This window comes from Panthera onca, chromosome B1, assembly GCF_046562875.1.
Source record: "Panthera onca isolate mPanOnc1 chromosome B1, mPanOnc1 haplotype 2, whole genome shotgun sequence".
NCBI lineage: Eukaryota > Metazoa > Chordata > Mammalia > Carnivora > Felidae > Panthera > Panthera onca.
In genome coordinates this window covers 73,916,256-73,939,254 of record NC_138342.1, presented here as the reverse complement: position 1 = coordinate 73,939,254, position 22,999 = coordinate 73,916,256, and the positions used below count along the sequence as shown (strand labels likewise).

The window sequence follows — 22,999 nt, the reverse complement described above, 5'->3', positions numbered from 1 at the left end:
GGAAACAGACTCACTATAAGGGGGAGAAGGAAAAAGTAATTTGGGGAAATTGCTGGGAAAACTATTGTAGCTAAAAAAAGTTTAAATAAGTCAAAAAAACTTCTTTACCGAGTTCGAAAATCTCTCACGGACTCCACATACCTGTTCAGTTAATTCAGACTAGCTCACAGTGTTTAACTGTGTCTTTATCAGCCTTTTCCAATGGCTACTATAAAAAATCATTAAGATATATGTGCTTATAAAATTTTACAGAAGTAAACAAAAGGACAGAAATCAAGCAAAAAATTATTATAGACAAGAATAGCCAACAGAGGACATCTAGTGGTGGTCAAGAGTAGTGCTATGTTCTTCTCCAGTATGTTTTGTGTTTCACAATTACACGAGAGGTCAACTGTAAGAAATTGTCAGACGCCTGCTTTCTATGTCACTTTCAACTGAGAAAGAGGTGCCACAAACAGTGAATCCAATTAATAAAATAAAATTTAAAAACTACTGTTTGATTTCTATTTGAGAATTTGTCTTAAACCATTTAAAAATGTAGTCTGATAGACAACAAAATTGTATTATAAAATTACTTAGAGATTAGAACTTAATTGTTTCCACCCTAGAAGAAATGATAATCATGTGACATGAAAGAAGTGTTAGATAATGCTACAGTAGCAGTCATGTGTAAGTCAACTTACACAATGTTGTATGTCAATTGTATCTCCAATAAATTTTTAAAAGTATAGTCTGGCTGGGAAGTTGTAAAGCGGAACCTGTAATCACACAATAGATAGTTCTATGAAAAACAAACTTGCCTGTTCTTTAAGTGCCAGATTAATGTCAAGTATTTTTTTTAAACGGCAAATGCACTCAATAATTCCATAAAACAATGATGTCATTGTTATTATATATCATTGTGCCTATCATGAAGCTAGACACCATGCTGGGTACTGGGAGCACAGAATGAGTCTAATTCTAAGCATTAAATTACATACACACTCATGAACTCATCTGTGGACATCCAATATGTCCACAAATCCTTTTATAGTTCATCTCCCAAATGCTGGAGCCTAATTCCCCTCCCCTTGATTATGACTTAGTGACTGACTTCTAATGAATAGAAACTGGTGATAGTGATAATGGGTGACCTCCCAGATTATGTCATAAAAGGCATTATAGCCTTCAACCGGCACTCTCTCTCAGATCATTCATTCTGGGGCAAGCCTGCTGCCATGTCATAAAAAAACTTATGCAGACCTATGAAAAAGCCCTTATGGTAAGGAACTGAGCCCTCCAGCCAACAGCCATGTGAGTGAGCCATGTTGGAAGATCTTCTCTCCCCAGTCAAGCCTTGCGATGACTTCAGCTCCACTCAACATCCTGACTACAACCTCATTAGAGATCCTGAACCAGATCATTCAGCTAAGCTGCACCAGGATTCTTGCCCCACACAAGCTTTGAAATAATAAGCATTATAATTTTAAGCCTCTAAATCTAGAAATAGATTACTAAAACACCATCCTTCAAGCCATCTCCTTCTTGACTCATGACCTAATCCAGAACTTGTGGACAATAGTGCAGATGCAGAATTATTATTTTCTCTTTAGAGATATGAGTATTTTTCTACCTCCATCCCTGCCATAAGATGGAAATCTCAATACTCACCCTCTCTCTAGACCTTCTTCTGCCTGGCGGTGTTATTGTTAAAAGGCCTAGTTGCCATTTGAAGTCTACACAGCTCTTTTAACTAGTGTGTTCAGTCTTTATAGTTTAAGAAAGCAAACTTGGACAATCGCTGAACATCGCTTCCTCACAATTCTTTCTGCTCTTTTCTATAGCTTTGGTCAAAGTACACACCTTCCCCCAAGCCAGGATAAACTATTGTAGATGACTGTACTCACTACAACTCCTGATTAGCAGGCATAACTCAAAAATCCAGAACACAAAGAAAGAAGCTCAGGGTTTTACTTTTTTCACATAAACATAGGGACTCTTTTCAATGCAACCACAAGAAGCTTTAGTCTCCCAAAGTAATTATAAACACCGAAATTATTAATGGCTCTGGATTAAAAAGACAAAAACAGTGCAGTGGAAAGATCATCAGTTCTAAGAATTCAGGAATATATTGAATGTGAAAAGTCCTCTATAAAGTACTTTACACATTGTAGTTGTTGTTGTGGTTGTTGTTTTGTTATATCGAGCCACCCATGAACACATACAAATCACTTAAGAAATGGTCAGATTCCTAGGTCTAAGAGACTTGTGACATTGCCAAATCTGTCTGTTCTCTCAGCACAGTGGAAGTGTAACACGATATGTGAAAACTGCAGAAAGCTGCATTTTCCGGAAGCTACCACCTAGCTAACAAAACCAGGGGCAAGTTGCTTGTCTTCAAAGGCCAGTTTCCTCATCTAGAAAATGGGTAAATGAGTTAGAGAACTTTAAAATAGCTCCTTGGGTGCTAGTAACTGTAAAATAACACTTGTGGTTAAATGGCAAAGGAAGAATTTTAAAAGTCAGAAAAATAGTCAGCATATATTTTTACCTACTCTATTAAGGAAATAATTTTTACTCTGCATTCATTTCATTTGAAACGGTAAGTGTGAAAATGTTCTTACATATCTGTTTTGATAAGTAGCCAGATGGTGTCTAAAGATACATTTTCTTTGTAGTTTAATGCAATTGAAATGAGTTCTCTAGTCACCTCTTGAAGCCTATGGAGCTTTAAAATCAATCATTTAGAATATGAAGATCCTAGTGAGGCTATTAAACTCTATGACTTTTAAATGTTAAAATCACCAAAGCACCTTTAATTTTACTGGTAATGACATATACAACCTTTTATACTGGATATTAAGTATTCATATTAAATCATAATAAATATTCATGCTGAACCATAAGCCACCTGATATTGCAAATGGTCATTTATGTTGTCATTTATGTACCAGTGTCAGTTCTGATAGGATAATGTTTATAATTTATTAAGCAATATGTCACAAGAAAATGTCCATTTCCACACTATTTCCATATTAGTAGCAATGAATGTTGCCAGGGCATGGTGGAATATAAATTATTTCTCAGTTTGAACATGATGCTACTACAATAAAATGCCCATGGCTAAAAAAGTCATTAACATGCACTATAGAACAAGCTTGTCACACATAATACACACAGACACACACGCACACACACACACACACACACAATTAGGATATTTGGTAGTGCAGACAAAAAGAAACAAAAAAAATAAAAAGCAGTAAACATCAAAGCTGAAGGTCCTCTGATTTATAGCAAGCACAGCAGGGATGGATGGAAGTCTGACAATGAGATGCATAGAGAAAGGTTGGCTCCTTCATAGTAAGCCAAAGACTTTCCCTTTATCTACAAGGGACCAAGGTTCAAAGCCAGGTCAGCCAGGGAAACTTGGAACTTAAGGGAACTAGAAAACAGAGATCTTTTGGAAATAGCTGTTGCTTCCAATGGATGACTATGTGCCTAATAAAAATGGAAGGCCTTGTTAATTTTATTTAACTGTTAATCACCAGATGTTCTGAGCCATATGGAAAACAATTTAATTTAATGTTTTCAGAGCAGTGATGTGTGTGCGGGGTGTGGTAGGATTTGTGTTTGTGATTGTGTGTGATTGTGTGTGTGTGTGTGTGTGTGTGTGCGTGCGCATGTGTGTAAGTGCAATACAATCAGATATTTAGATCCTCAGAAAAGGAATTTGTTTTATCAGGTCTTTTATCTCAACAGGAGAGAAGGCAGCATTGTGATATTTGTGATAATATCACCCTAGCACTATACAATATTTTTTAGTTTATATTTTTACAGGTACTATTTTATCTAGTTTTTAACAACAATGCTATTATAACTAGTTTATTACAGAAGAAACTCAGATCCAGAGAGCACTGAGTCACAAAGTTCATAAGTACAAGATCAATGCTTAAAACCAGGAGATCCATACTCTCCACCAAAGTCCAGAAGAAAATGTGGAGAAAAGGCATATAATTGAAATAATTTTCTTGGTGCTTGAGAAAACTGTATTAGGTTATTTCTTATCAATGTTCATTTAAATTATTCATCTTCATAATTAATTAATTGATTTTAATTCATCTTCTTAATCTTGTCCTCCCTCATTGTCACTCTCTAAAGGCTGAAAATATGGCCCATATATTCACTCAACAAAATTCTTGGTATCTATTATATGTCTAGAATAGACACTGATAATATGTCTATGAAAAAAAAAAAAAAACACCTGACTTCAGGTCACATTTGTTTAAAGTCTGCTAAAGGAAAGAGTCAAACACTTTTGGTATTTGGGCATTCAGAATACCTCTAACTCTCCCCAAAGATGCCAAGAACAAAGGCAAATATGTTAAGAAATCCTGGGTACCATGGGTATAAAACAGTCTGTGATGTCCTGTGTTTAAAACTAAAGTTTAAGGGGCGCCTGGGTGGCTCAGTCGGTTGAGCGTCCGACTTCGGCTCAGGTCACGATCTCGCGGTCCGTGAGTTCGAGCCCCGTGTCAGGCTCTGTGCTGAGTGCTCAGAGCCTGGAGCCTGTTTCAGATTCTGTGTCTCCCTCTCTCTCTGACCCTCCCCTGTTCATGCTCTGTCTCTCTCTGTCTCAAAAATAAATAAACGTTAAAAAAAAATTTAAAAAAAAAAAACTAAAGTTTAATGTGGGTTCTTATGTTCTTATTCATATTCTCATTTTATTTCTCCACCTCCACCTTTTTATTTTTTCTTTCTTTTACCTTTCCCAACCAATCAACACCACTGTTCTATCTCATCTGTCCGAAGTAAGTATATGTTCAGTGATCCAGGCTTTAGGAGACCAAATCTCCCTGAGTGAAGCTTCTTCTTTGGAGGGCCTCTAGAGGTGACACCTGCATCTGCAAGGGATTTGATGGTGTTTCTTGTGGAGGAAGTCAGTGTCTCGTACTGATAAGGATTGAGATTCCTTTCTAAGTCTGAATCTCTATTGTTGAATCTCTAAGTCTATTGTTTAGGAATGCCAAACTGTAGGGACAGTTGCACGTATGGGTACATTTCCATAGAGTGCACAGAAATCTTAGTTTAAAATCTGAATGAGTCCAATATGTTGATTTCAAACCCGAATCCTCACCTGGCCAGACTGGTTTAAAATTTAACTTCAACCACTTTACTATAATGACCCTGATGGTTTTATCTGTTAGCAAGGCATTCCAAAGACTCCAACCATAAAGCATCTGTGCTAGTTACCTCAGAAACTCCCATTGTGCCATTGTTGTCCACCCTCTGCAGGTCTGCGGCTCTCATCCTTGTGAAGAACAAATGAATCTTTGGGAAACCATACAGCCATTCCTTACTCAGGATCTACCCCACACTTACAGGTACTGAAAAGGAGATTTTGCCATCTCCAGTCTCAGAGGCTCACTCTTTTCCTGAAGGAGATTCTCCTTCTTTTGAGTTTCGCTTTAATATGCCCTTCTCTTCTCACCTTCAGAAGCCTACCACAATCTCCTCAGAGGGCTTAGACTCCAAAAATTAAAAGCCACGATATGATGTGCCCTTCATACTTGCATGTACGTTCTGTTTTCTTCCATGCCACAGACCTCCCCTCACACAAGGGAGCCATGGTGTCTGCTAATTGTTTGAAGGCAGGTTATGGAAATAAGGAAATACAGAAAGAAAAATGTAAATCATCGTATTGGAAATTACCTTACTTCATTAGTCTTGGCAGAGGTAGAGATGGACAGAGTTTGTACCTCAGAATGCTAGTGTGTCATGATCTTCACGGGCTACAATCTGCATGGAGTGAGTTAGATCTAGTTTTGATGGGGAAAGGGAGTTCTAAGGTCACAGGCAGATTTTAGGCTGGTGGTTGTGTTGGTTGTTGGAGGGCAGAACAGTTTCCTTGATGCAGACCCAACTGTTTTCCCTTCATATTTTAGTTTTATCCAGAGCTGAGAACCAAGTTCAGAGGGTCACTTGGGTCATATCATGGCAAAGGACAGGTAGCCACAGTGAGGTGTGAACCGACATCATGGGAGACTAAGAGAGAAAGAGCAAGGTTTTTGATAAAAGCTCATGGCATAAGTCAATGCACCTCCTTTGCTATCTGAAGGTTCAGGCTTCAGACATGTCAATAGACACAGGATAAAAGGCTTTAGTTAGTTAGTTAGTTAGTTAGTTAGTTAGTTAGTTTTTTTGTGATTGTAATACCCTAAAATGATTTTATTGGAGGAAGAATGAAAATATCTGTAAAATAATATTCATTTTAAATATCAAAGACCCTTAATTTTCAAATAATAAGTTTAAACAACATATTAGATTTAAACTACTTGTAAATCATCATCTTTAGAAGTAGCAACACCTCTTCACCCTTGTTTCCTCCTCTAGAGGAAATTTTTAGCATTAGGCTGCCTAGCTCAACCATAACTTTTGCATCTTTAATCTTTCTCTGCTTTTTGCTTGGTTTAATACATATCCTTGCAAAAGAGGAAAATGGGAGAGGCAAGTTATAATTTATTTATGTTAAATTTTTTTTTCTTAGGATTTTCTTTCTTTCTTTCTTTCTTTCTTTCTTTCCTTCCTTCTTTCCTTCCTTCATTTTTTAATTTAAATACAAGTTAGTTAACATACAGTGTAATAATAATTTCAGGAATAGAATTTAATGATTCATCACTTACATATAACACCTACTGTTCATCCCAACAAAGTGTCCTCCTTAATGCCCCTTGACCATTTAGCCCATCCCCCCACCCAAAACCCCTCCAGCCACCCTCAGTTTGTTCTCTGTATTTAAGAGTCTCTTATGGTTTATCTCCCTCCCTGTTTTTATATTATTTTTCTTCCCTTCCCTTATGTTCATATGTTTTGTATCTTAAATTCCACATATGAGTGAAGTCATATGATATTTGTCTTTCTCTAACTGATTTGTTTCACTTAGATAATACACTCTAGTTCCATCCACGTTGCTGCAAATGGCAAGATTTCATTCTTTTTGATTGTCAAGTAATATTCTATTGTGTGTGTAAATGTGTGTGTGTGTGTGTGTGTGTGTGTGTGTGTGTGTATACCACATCTTCTTTATCCATTCATTAATTGATTGACATTTGGGCTCTTTTCATACTTTGGCTATTGTCAATAGTGCTACTATAAACATTGTGTGTATCCCTTCAAAACGGTACTCCTGTATCCTTTGGGTAAATACCTAGTAGTGCAATTAGTGGGTTTTAGGGTAGCTCTATTTTTAATTTTTTGAGGAACCTCCATACTGTTTTCTAGAGTGGCTTTAAAATTCATTTGGAGTTAGAAAAATAATAAGAGAAGAACATGACATGGCAATTTCAAAATAAAAGAAAAGCCAAAAACTTGGCTTTTTTTATTTGTTCCCCACAAAAGACATATAGTTGAGTGCATAAGCTATGCCCTAAGTAGAGCCTCCGTATGTAGACGGCTAAAGAGAAAATTTAACCTTCAGGAAAACTTAGATATTGGAGTATATACTGCCATAAATACTTCAATTTTTTCCACAAGGTGGTAATGCTTGGATGCTGCTTTCCAAAGAAACCCAGTTATATGAGAATTGACTTTCAAATCTCTTCTCTAAATACATGTACGACTCAATGAGTGGTTTGACCAAATAAGGTTTAAGTTTATAGGTAGTAGACTCCAAATAAATGGCAAAAATTGAATGTCCTGATGAAGCTAAAATAACAAAGCTTTGACTTTTCTTTCAGTTCTCTTTCTATTTACTGATTTCTTCAACTAATATGGGCAGCAAGCATTGGTGGTCTAGTGATGAGTATAGCTGCTTTCTAAATAATATGGGTTAAGCTTAATGTATTAGTTAGCTATAGCTGCCATAACAAAAATGCTACAGACTGGGCGGCTTAAACAACAAGAATCTATTTTCTTCCAGTTCTAGACTCTGGAAGCCCAAGATCAAGATGTCGTCAAGGTTTGTTTCTGGTGAGGACACTTCACTTTTCCTGACTTGGAGAAACCCACCTTCTGTCTGTGACCTCACATGGTCTCTTCTCTGTATGTGGCATGGGGAGAAAGAGCAATCTCTTATGTCTCTTCCTTTTCTTATAAAGACATCAGTCCTGAGGTGCCTGGTGGGCTCAGTTTCTAGAGCACCCAGTTCCTGATGTTGAGGTCATGAGTTTCAGCCCCACGCAAGATGTACAGATTACTTAAAAAATAAAATCTTACTGAAAAAAATGCATCAGTCTTATTGGACTTGGGGCCCATCCTTATGACCTTAATTAACCTTCATTACTTCCCTAAAGTCCCGATCTTCAATATATAGTCAAATATAGGATTAGGGCTCAACATATGAATTTTGAGGGAATGAACACAATCTAGTCCATAACACTCAATATGAGTTTTATTAAAATGTTTTTAGACTTTGGGAATATCACTTCAGCTTTGACAATGCTATTTTCTTAAGGAAGTGGTAGTTAAGTAAGCTAGATAGAAAAATCTGGTTCTGAGTTGTGTGGTAACCTCTTGACTCTGTAGAATTTTAAGTTTATTTATTTTTGAGATACGGAGAGGGAGGGGAAGAGAGGGGAACAGATGAACTGAAGCATGCTCTGTGATGACAGCAGAGGGCCCAATGTGAGTCTCAAACTCACAAACCATGAGATCATGACCTGAGCTGGAGCAGGATGCTTAACCGACTGAGCCACCAGGTGCCCCTAGAATTTTAAACTTAAGATTCATTAAACATTTAGAATTAGTTTTATCTACCATTAGAAGTGACTCAAGCTTCACCAACAAGTGGAAGGTGGTCTAGGTATAGATGCTAAAGAAGGAACCAAACTTGACCCTTTGACTTAGAAAGAAGAAAGACTTTTTGTACATATTTCAAAATTCTAATTTCTGAGTAAAAGTAGTTTGAAGGACTTTTATTATGTGGGAGCAAATATTTAATTATAATATGAAGGGGGTTTGGTGTGATTATGTGTAGGTGTCAGCAAATTGGAGGCTTTGAATTATTTGACAAATGGTGAAAATAGCAAAATGTTTGAGTGCATGAACTCAGGGACCAGACTGCTCGGATTCAAAATCTGCTCTCCACTAACAGCTTGTGTTAAACTACTTAAACTTTGTGTCCCTCAGTTTCTTTATCTATAAAATGGGAGCCATAATATTAGCTACTTCATAAATTTGAGGTGAAAATTCAATGAGTTAAAACATGTAAAATTCTTAAGCTTCTCTCTGGCAATACTAACTGTTCAACAAATTTTAACTTCTATTACTATTTGAGTATCATATGAAATATGAAAATGATGATATGAATTCTATGGAAATTCTTCATTGCAAATACAACCTTAACTGTTGAAAGTAAAATGTTTAAATAGGATTTGAAGTCTCTAAATTATCCTAAGGGCATATAGAAAATGAAAACATTCAGTTAAAAAAAAATCTATTAGATCTCTGTAAGAACAGTCAGAACGTGTACATTTCAGCCATGATGTCAACTTCAAAATGGAAGTTCCACTTACATGGCTGTGGCCAAGAAATGGAAATTCCTTCCCCCCAACTCCCAGTCCAGGTTGTGGTGTCTCCCAGAGGGGGTCAGGCTGCCAGCATTTCTTATCCCCTCCAGCTCTGTATTATTTCATTTTATTTTTTAATGTTTGTTCATTTTTGAGACAGAGGCAGACAGACAGAGCACAAGCAGGAGAGAGGCAGAGAGAAAGAGAAAGAGAGAGAGAGAGAGAGAGAGAGAGACAGAATCTGAAGCAAGCTCCAGGCTCTGAGCTGCCAAGCCCAACACGGGATTTGAACCCACAGACCTAGAGATTATGACCTGAGCCAAAGCCAGATGCTTAACCGACTGAACCACCCAGGTGCCCCCAGCTCTGTGTTTTAAAGGCTGAATCCAGGCAAGTGCAGAAAAGAGGTCAAGGATCGCTTTCTTCTACTCAGCCCTCACTTGTAGGTCAGAGGCTCTACCCCAGATGCAGAAGGCTGAAAATACTGGGACCCCATTGATCTTGCTCCAGCAAACATGTAGGGCAGAGATTTCACTATAAGAAAATCCCCACTTAATACCCTGCTCATAAAGCAGGCACACCACTCTAAGAGAAGTGGCCACTGACCCTGCTTCCACATCCAGAATAATGGTGTAGGGATTTTGCTGAGGGGCAAGGCAGAATATAAAAGCAGAGAGTTCTGAAGCTGTCCCCATGGGAACTCAGTTTATTTGGAACAGAGTATGAAGAAGTTCAAATCTAAATATATCATCAAGATTAATGAAGATTTTGATGATAAACAATTAAGAGGAGGCTGGTAGCTCCATGAGAGCAATGAATTAAACTGTAGACCAATGGAAGTTTTCCAGAGATAACTAGGATAAAAATTGCTAAGGAGAGCCCCACCCCACCCCAGGGTTAGAATAAACCACATAGACTGGCCTCAAAGACTATCCTGCAAAGGGGACTGAGTTTAAATAGATCAGAGTGTAGAGTAATTCATGCCAGGAACATTGTCAAGAACAATAGAGCAAAGAGCATGAAATTGGTAGAGGCTAACAGCTGGATGTGATACCAACAGAGACAAACAGCTTAACAACAATAACAAGGGAAGAGACAGTAAAAAAGAGGCCAAATCATGGTCATCCCTGGATGATTGTGAGCGTACCCAAGACTGCATTCTCCAAGCTAAATACTTGAGGGGAAACAGACTTCACTACAATAGTTCAGCCAAATCAGTAAAATATTAAGCAAGCAAATAACAAAAGGCCTCAGAAAAAAGGTATCAGTTTCCAGAATTGTTATATTATCTAAAAATTTCACTTTTCAACAACAACAAAAAATAAAAGACATGCAAAGGAACAGGAAAGAATGATCTATAAGTAGGGGGAAAAAGCAGTCAACATCTGCCTTTGACAGGGTCCAGATGTCCAACTTAGCAACCAAAGACTTTTGAGTAGATATTACTCATATGTTCAAAGAACTAGGGGCGCCTGGGTGGCTCAGTCGGTTGAACATCCAACTTCGGCTCAGGTCATGATCTCACGGTCCGTGAGTTCAAGCCCCGTGTCAGGCTCTGTGCTGACAGCTCAGAGCCTGGAGCCTGCTTCAGATTCTCCCTCTCTCTCTGACCCTCCCCCATTCATGCTCTGTCTCTCTCTGTCTCAAAAATAAATAAAAAACATTAAAAAAAATTTAAAAAAAGAGCTAAAGGAAACAATGCTTAAATAAGTAAAAGAAGGTATAATGACAAGTACATAACTAAAATGAAAATTTTATTAGAACTTGAAAGGGCTGACAGAAAAGAATCAGCAAAGTTGAAGAACCAAACTTGAAGAATAGAGGAAAAAATAATAAAAAAAAAATTTAACAGTCTCAGAAAATTAGAGGACAGTCTCAAGTGTACCACCGTTCGTGCAATAAGAGTATTGGGAGAGAGAAGAGAATGACAGAAGCAGAAAATATTTAAAGAAATAATGGCTGAAAATTTCACAAGTTTAAGGAAAAACATTAACCTACACATCCAAACACTCAATGACCTAATGCAAAAGATTTACATCCAGACATATCATAGTGATAATGTTCAGAAGCAGAGAGAAAGAAAAAATCCTGAAAGCAATAAGAGAAAAAGACTCATCCCATACAAGGGAGCCCCTGTAAATTAAAAGCTGAGACTTCACATCAGAAACAATGGAGGTCAGAAAGCAATGGGATAACACATTCAAAGAGCTGAAATAAAAATAAATAAATAAAACTATCATCCAAGTATCTTGTATCTAGCAAAACTATCATTCAGAAATAAAGGCAAAATAAAGTCGTTTCCCTATAAACAAAAACTGAGAAAATTTGTTTCTAATAGACTCAATCTACCATCTAAATTCTTAGAAAGTCATGAACTATCAAAAATGAATTAAGAAATTATAAAAATCTGATAAGATCTATAATAAGTAAAAAGTTGAATTAGTAATAAGACTTTCCATGAAAAGAAATTCAAATCTAGATGACATGGCTGATAAATTTTACCAAATATTTAAAGAAGAATTCTTTTCAAACTGTTCCAAACAATAGAAAAGGGAACACTTCTCGACTCATTCTATGATGCCAGTATTACCCTGATGCCAATACCAATACCAAAGGCATCACAAGAAAACTATAGACCAAAACAGGTACCCCCAACTTTTTTCAAGTTCTCATTATGTAACTTTGCTTTTGCAAAAGACCTAAATTAGTGTCTATTTTTGCTAACTGAAAGAAATCCAAAGAAGAATTTTGCTTTTATGAAAAAAAAGGTGAAAAGCAAAAATAGCGTTCAGCTTTTGTTTTGCAGCAAGCCATTCCTTATGGAGGCAGCATGCACACAGAGCAGTAAGCGTTCCATAACCAAGCTCCCACCCTAGAACTACACTCAGCATCTTAGAGTAAAGGTGTTATAGTTCTTGACTGTGTCTGTGAGCATCTATCTGTGCTTTATGTCAATTTATTGTGTGTATCAGTTACCAAAATGTTTCCTATGGTATCAGAAAAGCCTAACAAAGGTTACTTTTCAGGTCCAAGAATGCTCAAAATTTTTTCTACATAAATTAATTGCGTATATGCTTTATGCCATTTCAGCTTCTGAAAGATTTCTTAGGAATGCTCTACTTTCAGAAAGTAGGAGAAATCTGCACTTCTTGCGAATATAGGTGTAAAAATCCTCCACAAAATACTAGCAAACTAAACCCAACAATTTATCCAAGCTTGGTTTAACAATCAAAAATCAATTAATAAACCATAGCAATAGAATGAAGGACAAAAACCACATGGTCTTCTCTTTTTTTTTTTTTTAATTTTTTTAACGTTTATTTATTTTTGAGACAGAGAGAGACAGAGCATGAACGGGGGAGGGTCACAGAGAGAGAGGGAGACACAGAATCTGAAACAGGCTCCAGGCTCTGAGCTGTCAGCACAGAGCCTGATGCGGGGCTTGAACTCACGAACCATGAGATCATGACCTGGGCCGAAGTCAGATGCTTAACCGACCGAGCCACCCAGGCGCCCCTGGTCTTCTCAATAGACATGGAAAACGCATTTGACAAAATTCAACACCCTCTCATGATAAAAGCAATCAACAAACTAGGAATAAAAGGGAACTTCCTCAACATGAAAAAGTCTCCAGTGCCTGGGATGAGCCAGGGCCCACAGTAGCCTCAGGATGGAATGCTTAATTTAGCCCAGGATTCCTGTAGGTCCATTGCTCTTCAGGCTATTGTCAGGGTATTGTCCAACTCTACCACCACCACCATAATGTATGAGGTTGACCATATAGTCATCCAAGGACCCTGGGGCCTAATTTTGGAAGGATGACCTGGTGATAAGATAACTCTCACTAGTCAGCATTGGATTTCTTTCATGCTGTCACACAAGATTAGGCTGTTGGAATAGCACTAAATTGCCTATATTGAGTGAATCTCACTCACAGCACACATTGAACAACTAGGGCTCACAGCTACTAAAGGACCACTATGATCTTTGCACTTGAGCCATATATGTAGGCCCAAGGGTTAGCTCTCACTATTCTACTTCAACTGTTGTTGACCGCAGCCTCCTTCTCCAGTTTACAGCACCCAAGGACAGTGGTGGTAGAAGTAGATTTCCTTTACCAAGAGCTCCCTAATTCTGGTACCCAGGGCAGATGTCTCAACCTCTTTGCAGGCTTCTTGCCACATATCAGGCTATCCTTCAAGTTTGCCTGCCCCATCTTTCAAGACAATTACCCTACAAGGCCAATCAACCTTCAGATTGATATCGTTTCTTGCTTATAATCAATGTGGTGATATGTGCTCTCCCCAGTCAGCTTTAAGCTATACCAGAGAAAGGATAAACATTTCTCGAGTGACAGTTCTTGTTCAATCCATAGGCCCTTTTCCTGTGTTCCCCCATTGGTGGCATAATGTGTAAGGCAGGATTGCAATCAATATTTGGAGAGATCACATTCTAGGATTGTTGTGATTATTGTTCTAGAGAAGACCTGGTTCTGCATTTATGCTATAAAATTATAAACAGTAATTTTAATATGACAAGGAAACAAGTTTTTACTTACATTTTCCTTGACACCCTGGGTAAGATTTGCATGTGTGCAATGAATCAATGAAGTGCAGTAACAACCTTTGATTTGTTGAAAGCCAGTATTCACTAGCTGTTCCACAGTGAGAGAAAACTTCCCTGAATTCCTCAATATTCTTGTAAAGAAACCTAGCCTCTTGATAGTTTTCGTAGGATATGAGAATTATATCTCTAGCCATCTGTCTGGTTAAATGCTCTGATACAGCCTAGAGGAGGTCCCTATATTAAGCCCCAGGGTACAAGGAAAACTGAAGGCTATCTCTCTAAGTATTTAGATTTCAAGGAGGAATGAGGCCCCGAAATATGAAAATATCCTTACATTGGAAAAGCAGAGACATAAGGACTGACTCTTGGAGAGATTTTTATTTATACACCAAAGGTTGGAGTTAGGATTCAATCCCACTTATTTTTGGAGGAATAGGAGGAGGGGGAGAGGGAGGGGAGAAGGGGGGAGGAAATTTTCTTACCTCATAAGCAGAGAAATATTTTTTCCTGATTTCTCACCTATGGAGTATCCAGCTCCTCATGCAGGACAGGGTGATCTAGCTCTCATGTCACCCCAGGGGTCAGCCCTGGGACAGAGAACCAAGAGGTTTGCTAAGTGAATGTTTAAGAGAAAAGTATGCAGTAACCATAAACAGAATAAGCAATGTAGTGGGTAGATTAGAATTTTAAGTGAAATATGCAGGAAAGGACTTGCTGAGGTTGCATTTGAGTGAAGACCTGAAGGGGGTGAGAGAGCCATGCATTCTGATATCCAGAGGGAAAACATTCTCAACATAGGGAAAAATGAAAGCAAATCCTCTGAAGCTTGAGTGTATCTGGCATTTTTTGAGGAAAAACAAGACCAATGTTGTTGGAAAAGAAAAGAAGGAGCAGGAAATAGTAGGAGAAGGGACCAGAAAGGTATCTGGGGCTAGAACTTCCAGGGCCTGTAGGCCATGCTGTTAAGATACAGAAGAACTAGTATTCACCATTTATGGAAGCCATGAATAATACTGACAATTACCTCGTTAAAATTATTGCAACCAAACACAGTAATTATTATTATTACGGTGGTAATGGATTATTACAAATTAATTCATAATAAAAGTAACAGCTTAGGAAGAAATATTGAAGAGCTATTGTAGCTTTTATAAAATCTCTTAGTTATGGATATTAAATGATTCTGCTATTGATGATCATATGATATGGGGACATGCCACACACAGCCATAAAAATGACTTGCACTTTGTGAACAGAAAAAAGTACTTTCTAAAATTATCTAAAAATCATACAAAAATCATGCCAAAAATAGGGGTAAAGATCATCATGCATAAGCTATGTGCTCTATTTTCTCATGATATGAGAGAGGTGGGGAGAGAGATTCTAAGAATTATCTTTCCCAGAATAGTAACTACCTATGGGGGAAAAGACGTGTTGAAAGGGGAATAGCTGTCATAGGTGTTTTGTATCTCTCTGTACAACTTAAAAATTCTATTTCTATACTTTTGTAGCTTTTTAACAACAGCAAGGGTTATCTAATGGGAAAATGATATTTTCCTATTTTGTTTTATTCTTTATACCTACTGTATTTTTAAGTGAATAAGTGTTAACATTATAAAAAAATTCTGCAGTCTTAGTATGAGTATTTTATGAGCAATAACACTATAAAACTTTTCAGAACGTTTTAAATAAAGGCAAACATTTCAACAAACTAGTCTTCAGGCAACCCTTCCTGAACTCCCAAGAAATGGCAGAACTGACAGAGCAAATGAGGATGGATCTAGAATTAGAGTGCTATGTATGGGGCACTTAGGTGGCTTAGTGGGTTAAGTATCCAACTCTTGTTTTTGGCTCAAGTCATGATTTCAGGGCTGGTGAGATCAAGGCCTGTGTTGGGTTCTGCACTACCAGCATAGAGCCTGCTTGGGAGTCTGTCTCTCCCTCTCCCTCTCTCTCTCTCTGTCTGCCCCCTCCCTCTCAAAATAAATAAAAAGTGCTATGTACATTTTAAAAACGAATATCTTTCCTAAAACAAATCTTCTAATAGCTCAAATTGCTGGAACAAAGCATGGGCGTTTTAATTTGTTCTAACAATATAATAGTATTTCAAGTTCCATAGTGGTTCGTATTGCTTGTACTCATTATTGCATCAGGAAAGAAATCACTTAATGTCTGTTAGCTTCAGTTTCTCATCTGAAAAATGGACATAATCATGCCTACCTTTCAGAACTGTACAGAGTCTCCAAAACATGTCTGTAAAGTAGCTGACATACCACCTAGCACAAGGTGCTCAACAGATTGTAAGCAAATTAATGTCAGAGTTTAGGTGATCACCTGAGTTCACAGCTTTTTAGTGACCATGCCAGAAGTGGAATTGCTAACTGAGTGTTTTCTGTTATGCCATGAGTATGAGTCTAGGCACTGAGTTCTGGACCTCTTATCTGCTCAAAATGTCTCATGCTGATTCATGAGGGCCAACTGTGAGCAATACTTCTCAACTCTTCATTTGGTGACATTATATTGAAAATTTTAAATTGACCATGATGGGTATATTTATGCCACAAAAATCAACAAATGCTACAAATCAAGGATTTTGTTTATAAGAGAGCCAGTTATTAAATATTCACCAGCATACCACTAGTCTAGGCTTGTAGATCTGGAACTAAGGGCACAGATAGCATCTATTGTTTGGCTCACTATGATAAATGTGATGTAGACATCTCTTTGAGAGGCTACTAAGATTTTCAAGATTTTCAGTGTGTATTTAATTACCTTGGGGCAACTTCTAAACTAGGTGATTCTTACTCTATAAGTCATTAGACCTCTTTTTTAAGAATCTTAGAGTATTTGTTTTCTGAATGTTGCCTTTCTCCACATTTCCTGAAGACGGAATAAAAGGCTTAAATCAGGGCACTCATTTTTTTTTCTTTTCCATCTCTTTTCTGTTGCCGGTTCAGTGAAGCTTCCTCCCCAGGCAGAATTAATCGTTCAGGCTTCTGTGCTCCCTAGCATTTTGCTCAAACTGTTAATATTGCACTTATCACATTGTATTACTGTCAGATTTTTCCTGCTTCTTTTCTTGGCATGATCGTGAGCTGCTCAAAGATCTCTCATTCATGTTATTACCACTAGCACCTAAAATGCTACCTGGCTCACAGTAGGGCACTCAGTAACAGCATATTGAGTTCAGTTGAGCTGGCTTACAAGAAAATAGAAGGAGCCACCTTATTTTGATAGGAATCCCTCAATTAAAAGAGGGCTACAATTTTGAAAGCTAATGACAAATTATTTTTCTAGGTCACAAAATATTTAAATAGTTCCTTCTACAATGAAATTAAAATGACACAACAGATGTAATAGAGAAGGAAACGATAGAACAGTGAGATTTTTATCAAAAAGTTACAGAGGCAGTGTGCCCGAGCTCTTTATGTGTTACCAAGAGCCTTAGTGTTTTAAAACTACTGGCCTGAAGAGACTCTAGCTTTTTTGTAAAATGAGGATAATCATATCAACCATACCTAAAACCCAAGGCTTTTGTGAGAATTAAATCAGAAAAATGTTTCTGAAAGTTCCTTATAAACCATAACACTCCAAACAAATACAAGGTATTATTCTATCTGCAGAGACTTACTTTGTAGAAAATCTGGAAATTTCTATAACTCTGGGATCTTCTCACAGTTTCAGTATTGCCTTCAGAAGCTTGTCTCCCCATGCTAAGATAAACACTCACCCAGAATTACCACTGAATGAACCTAGTTTCCTAACTTCCTTTTGGGTTTTGCTATTTAAAAAGCATCTGAATCTGATCTGTAGTATCATACTAACTAGTTGGGACTGCCATCTAGTGACTTCCATAAACCAATCAGCTAACTCCAAAGAAATTTAGCTATCCAGATATTTAAACAAATCAATGCATAAATATCCCATTTTTCCAAAACTGACATTTGTCTCTCATTTACATGAATTTTGTGTGTGTGAGAGAAAGCTACTATTGAAAATAGTTTTAAAAATAACATGCTACTAATACCTTGTTGCCTAGCTGCTTTGCAGCATTATAGCACTATTTTATTATTAATATTATTATTAATTTTGCACTGTCTTAACTATTTCTGGCAGATACTTAAATCTTGATATCCATATTAGTAGCATTTCTTTTTCTGCCTCAAGAGAGAAATTATTGTGGATCACGGGTAGAATTATTCTGGATTTATTCACACATTGCCAGTATGTCTTGACCCCCAATGACAGTGATCAAGCAGCTGGAATCTGAACAAACAGCACTGCATCCTATCTGATTTCTCTGACACGTCCTCCTCTTGCCTAAGGAGCCCTGACCTAAGAAATGGAGTGGGGCTTTGTACCATGTCATGTGAAGTGCCATCTAAGGTCAATGTGTCATCAACGGCTTACATAATTATACCAGGATTCAGCCTGTGATGTGGGGCTTGCAGCCTACATGTTACTTAAGGCATGTGGCTTAGGAAAAGAGTCCTGAGAGAGCTACTAATGAGAAAAGCAAACATCTGTTTGTCTCATCTGGAGTCTACTTTTTTTTTTTTTCAATATATGGAGTTTATTCTCAAATTGGTTTCCATACAACACTCAGTGCTCATCCCAAAAGGTGCCCTCCTCAATACCCATCATCCACCCCCCCTCCCTCCCACCCCCCATCAACCCTCAGTTTGTTCTCAGTTTTTAAGAGTCTCTTATGCTTTGGCTCTCTCTCACTCTAACCTCTTTTTTTATTTTCCTTCCCCTCCCCCATGGGTTCCTGTTAAGTTTCTCAGGATCCACATAAGAGTGAAACCATATGGTATCTGTCTTTCTCTATATGGCTTATTTCACTTAGCATTACACTCTCCAGTTCCATCCATGTTGCTACAAAGGGCCGTATTTCATTCTTTCTCATTGCCACGTAGTACTCCATTGTGTATATAAACCACAATTTCTTTATCCATTCATCAGTTGATGGACATTTAGGCTCTTTCCACAATTTGGCTATTGTTGAGAGTGCTGCTATAAACATTGGGGTACAAGTGCCCCTATGCATCAGTACTCCTGTATCCCTTGGGTAAATTCCTAGCAGTGCTATTGCTGGGTCATAGGGTAGGTCTATTTTTAATTTTCTGAGGAACCTCCACACTGTTTTCCAGAGTGCCTGCACCAATTTGCATTCCCACCAACAGTGCCAAGAGGGTTCCTGTTTCTCCACATCCTCTCCAGCATCTATAGTCTCCTGATTTCTTCATTTTGGCCACTCTGACTGGCGTGAGGTGATATCTGAGTGTGGTTTTGATTTGTATTTCCCTGATGAGGAGCGACGTTGAGCATCTTTTCATGTGCCTGTTGGCCATCTGGATGTCTTCTTTAGAGAAGTGTCTATTCATGTTTTCTGTCCATTTCTTCACTGGGTTATTTGTTTTTCGGGTGTGGAGTTTGGTAAGGAGTCTACTTTTTTTTCAAATTTATTTTTGAGAGAAAGAGAGAGAGAGAGAGAGAGAGAGAGAGAGAGAGGCAGAGAGACAGAGAGAGAGAGACAGAGAGAGAGACAGAGACAGACCATGAATGGGGGTTCAGGGACAGAGAGAGTTGGAGACACAGAATACCCAAACAGGCTTCAGGCTCTGAGCTGTCAGCACAGAGTCTGACATGGGGCTCAACTAATGAGCCATGAGATCATGACCTGAGCTGAAGTTGGATACTTAAACAACTGAGCCACCCAAGTGCCCCAATCTGGACTTTTAATCTCACTTTTCTTATATCATGTTTTTACCCAGTGATCACTTTATTGCAAGTTTTTTTCATTACCACCAATGTTTCTAAATGTAGCATTGTATCATTTCCTATGTTTTAAAAGAATAAGTTAAAAAAATTAAAAAGAAAACCTGGATTACCAAAATGCTTAAGGGATTGTGCTTTGTTTTTTTGTTTTTTGTTTTTTGTTTTTTGTTTTTTCTACTCTGATTTGCCCAAGAAAATCAGATCCCTCTCTCTTGTGGGCTAGTAGCACTGTGTCTTACTGTCTGGAAGTATTTATTACAATAGTAATTAATTTTGGCCAAACATTTGAAACATCTGCAACCCTGCTAGAATGAAGGCAATTTACGAGCAGGGATGCATGGCATCTGCCTTGGCTGTGTTTTCCTCCCCAGAGCCTAGCACAGTGTCTCCCTGTGTAAGTAGGCACTCTCAGAGAAATTTATTGAATGTAAAATAAATGACCCCATGTCTAAAGATTAGTCTTAAAATTATGTCTTCTGCACCTTATCTCTGTAGATTATAAACCATGCACAAAAAGTCTATCTCTACCCACTTTTCTAAACCTTAGCTCTATTATCTTAGCTTTTTCATTAATGAGCTATTAAACCTTGGTCTTGTCAATTGATCCCTTTGTGCTCAACTCCCTCATTTGTGAAATCAGAACGTTTCAGAAAACAGTGATAATTTTTTTTAATTTCTTTCTTCATTTAATTATGTTTTATTTCTTTTTTAGAGCATATTGCCTTGGCCAGAACTAAAATAACAATGTTAAACAACAGTGAGGGTGGAAGAAGGAGACCCTGGGTTTTTAAAGGCCTATGTGAAAGGCCATTTGAAGTACACCAGTGTTTCCCAAGATGTGTTGTTCGAGTTCTTTTTGAGGAGTGTCTTCCAGAATACTCCAAACTCTTAAAGTTTGGAGTCTAAGATCAAAATGAACAAAACTGGATAGAGAAAAAGCATAGTTCCTTTTAAACAAGCTGCTATTTTAATACTTTAAAATTGAATCTTGAATTATAATGCAGCAATAAAATCATCTGAGTGCAGGCAATTAGTTGAAAAGGAGAGATGATCACATAGCCTTCTGAGGTAATAATTTGCAGGAAAGCCCATAGATTCAATGTTTTAAGTACTCTTTTCATATTTGATCAATGTAATCTTCTTGTTCATTTTAATGATGATGTTAACATTAGGCTGTCTGAATCCTTTGATTTACTGCTAATTGTCAATTTCCAAGCCGTGCTCAGCAGATGCTCATGCCTGCATTCATAGATATAATTATGTGAACCATCTTTTTAGCAGTCAAGGCCATAGATTTAAAATATAGGTAAAATAGTAGCTTTGGGAAATAATTATTTTCAAAATCCAGGGTTTCTTTTTATGATTACAAAAATCTATCTAACAATGTATAGATGAATGCTTTCCTATCTAGAACCACTCTTAATTTGTTTCTTCCATATGCTTTTTGGTATTTTCCAAATGTTCTACAAAGGGCTCATAAACTTTAAAGAATGTTCTCTTTGTAAACTGCTTCACAAGGGAGGCCATTTCTCCTCAGCAACCCCTCCAATCACTCACCACTTCCAGGAAATTAATGAGACTCAAATTCCTTCATAGAACAACCACCCTGGTCATTGCTTAATGGGCGCATATACAAAGTGGCTATGGCTCAAAGGGAGAGGCCAAACTGCCAACAGCAAAGATTAAAATTGAGCCTCTGATGCAGAACCTTTCCCAAGGTTACCAGAAGGATGAGATTGGCTCTTTCAATCAGGGAGGAAGCAACCATTTATGTCACAGGAATGGAAATATATTCCTCATACAAATTTATTTTCTGTGCTCAAAATGTCTCTGCTACAACTGGAATTTGTGGCATTCCTTATTCATCATTACAGCTTCTCATATAATAGAACTTCTGACCAAGGAAATAATTTTATGGTGAAGGATATACAGCAATGTGTCTTGCCCGTAGGATTACCGGCTATAGACAAAAAAGAGGCAGAGCAAGATAGCCAACTAGGAGGTCCCAGACCTTGTTCTACACTAAAAACTATGACCTAGCCACTTCTAGAATAAAAAGAACTCTGGAAAAGTTTCACGGTCCAGGTTAGAAACTGCAACAAACCAGTGGGGCAAAAGAACTGAGGATAACTATATATAAGAGATGGGAAAAAATAGTTTCACGTTATCCCTTCCCCCAGGCACAGCTCAGTAGTAAGAAGAATCCTTTCAGCTTTGATTTCCCCCTTGAGGAAAAGCAGTATAGGAAGACACCAGCAGTCCTCCCACTGCCAGGGACCAGATTCTTTGCTGCTAAGGAACCCCACAGTCTTCACCAGTAAGAGCCCCAGCTTCTGGAGCCACCAGGAGCTCAAACTGCCACATCTCTCCAGAACTGCAGATATTGTATGCCCTCCCTAACTGCCACCACCGTGCACCACCTCTCAGCTAACACTGCTAAGTACCCTTAGTACCACCACATACCCCTGGACTTGGAAGCCCCAAATCCAATTGCCCACGTGCCCACATATGCTTCTGGAACCAAGTGTTACCGTGCCCCACCTCCCAGAACTGGTACCCATACATTCTCCTAAATCCAGCACTCACTGGACCTGGGTGCCTCCTGGATGGGTGCCACTGCACACCCCATCCTAGACGGCAGCCTCATGCCCACCCACAGATAAAACTCCTTCCCTACTGAATCCGGTATGTAAAGGCTATGAGGAAGTCACTGCTTCTTCTAGTGAGCAGACACCAATGCAAGGCTACAAAGAACACAAAAAGTTGGGAAGAAAGACAACCCAGAAGGAAGACAATAAAATTTCACTAACAAACTCCTGAATGTGAAAATCTATGAATTGCCTGACAAATAATTCAAAAATAATTATTTTAAAGAAGTTTAGTGAGCTTCCAAAGAATACAGACAACTCACTGAAACCTGAAAAATAATACACAAAGTTCAACATAAAGATAGAAATCATAAAAAAAAAATATTTTCTGATAAGCGCTCTCTGACTTGAAGATAGTCACCTTCTTGTTATGTCTTAACATGGCCCTTCTTCTGTGTATGTGCTGAGAGAAAAAGAAACTCTCCCATGCCTCTTCCTCCTCTTATAAAAACATCAGTCCTATAGATTAGGGCCCTGCCCTTATGACCTCCTTAACATTAATGACCTCCTTAAAGGCCC

General features: G+C 38.0%; 2 long non-coding RNA genes across 3 annotated transcripts in view; one reads left to right on the top strand and one right to left on the bottom strand.

Annotated features, from left to right (window-relative positions):
* Positions 1–22,999, bottom strand: part of LOC132692308 (uncharacterized) — a 270,163-nt gene that overhangs the window by 188,714 nt on the left and 58,450 nt on the right. The window lies entirely within an intron of this gene.
* LOC144616158 (uncharacterized) overlaps positions 1,188–22,999 on the top strand; it is a 48,288-nt gene continuing 26,476 nt past the window's right edge. Inside the window, exons 1-3 of the long non-coding RNA XR_013555205.2 lie at positions 1,188–1,261; positions 5,275–5,363; positions 7,898–7,947. This is a non-coding gene — a long non-coding RNA (uncharacterized LOC144616158). The remainder of the gene's footprint in view (positions 1,262–5,274; positions 5,364–7,897; positions 7,948–22,999) is intronic.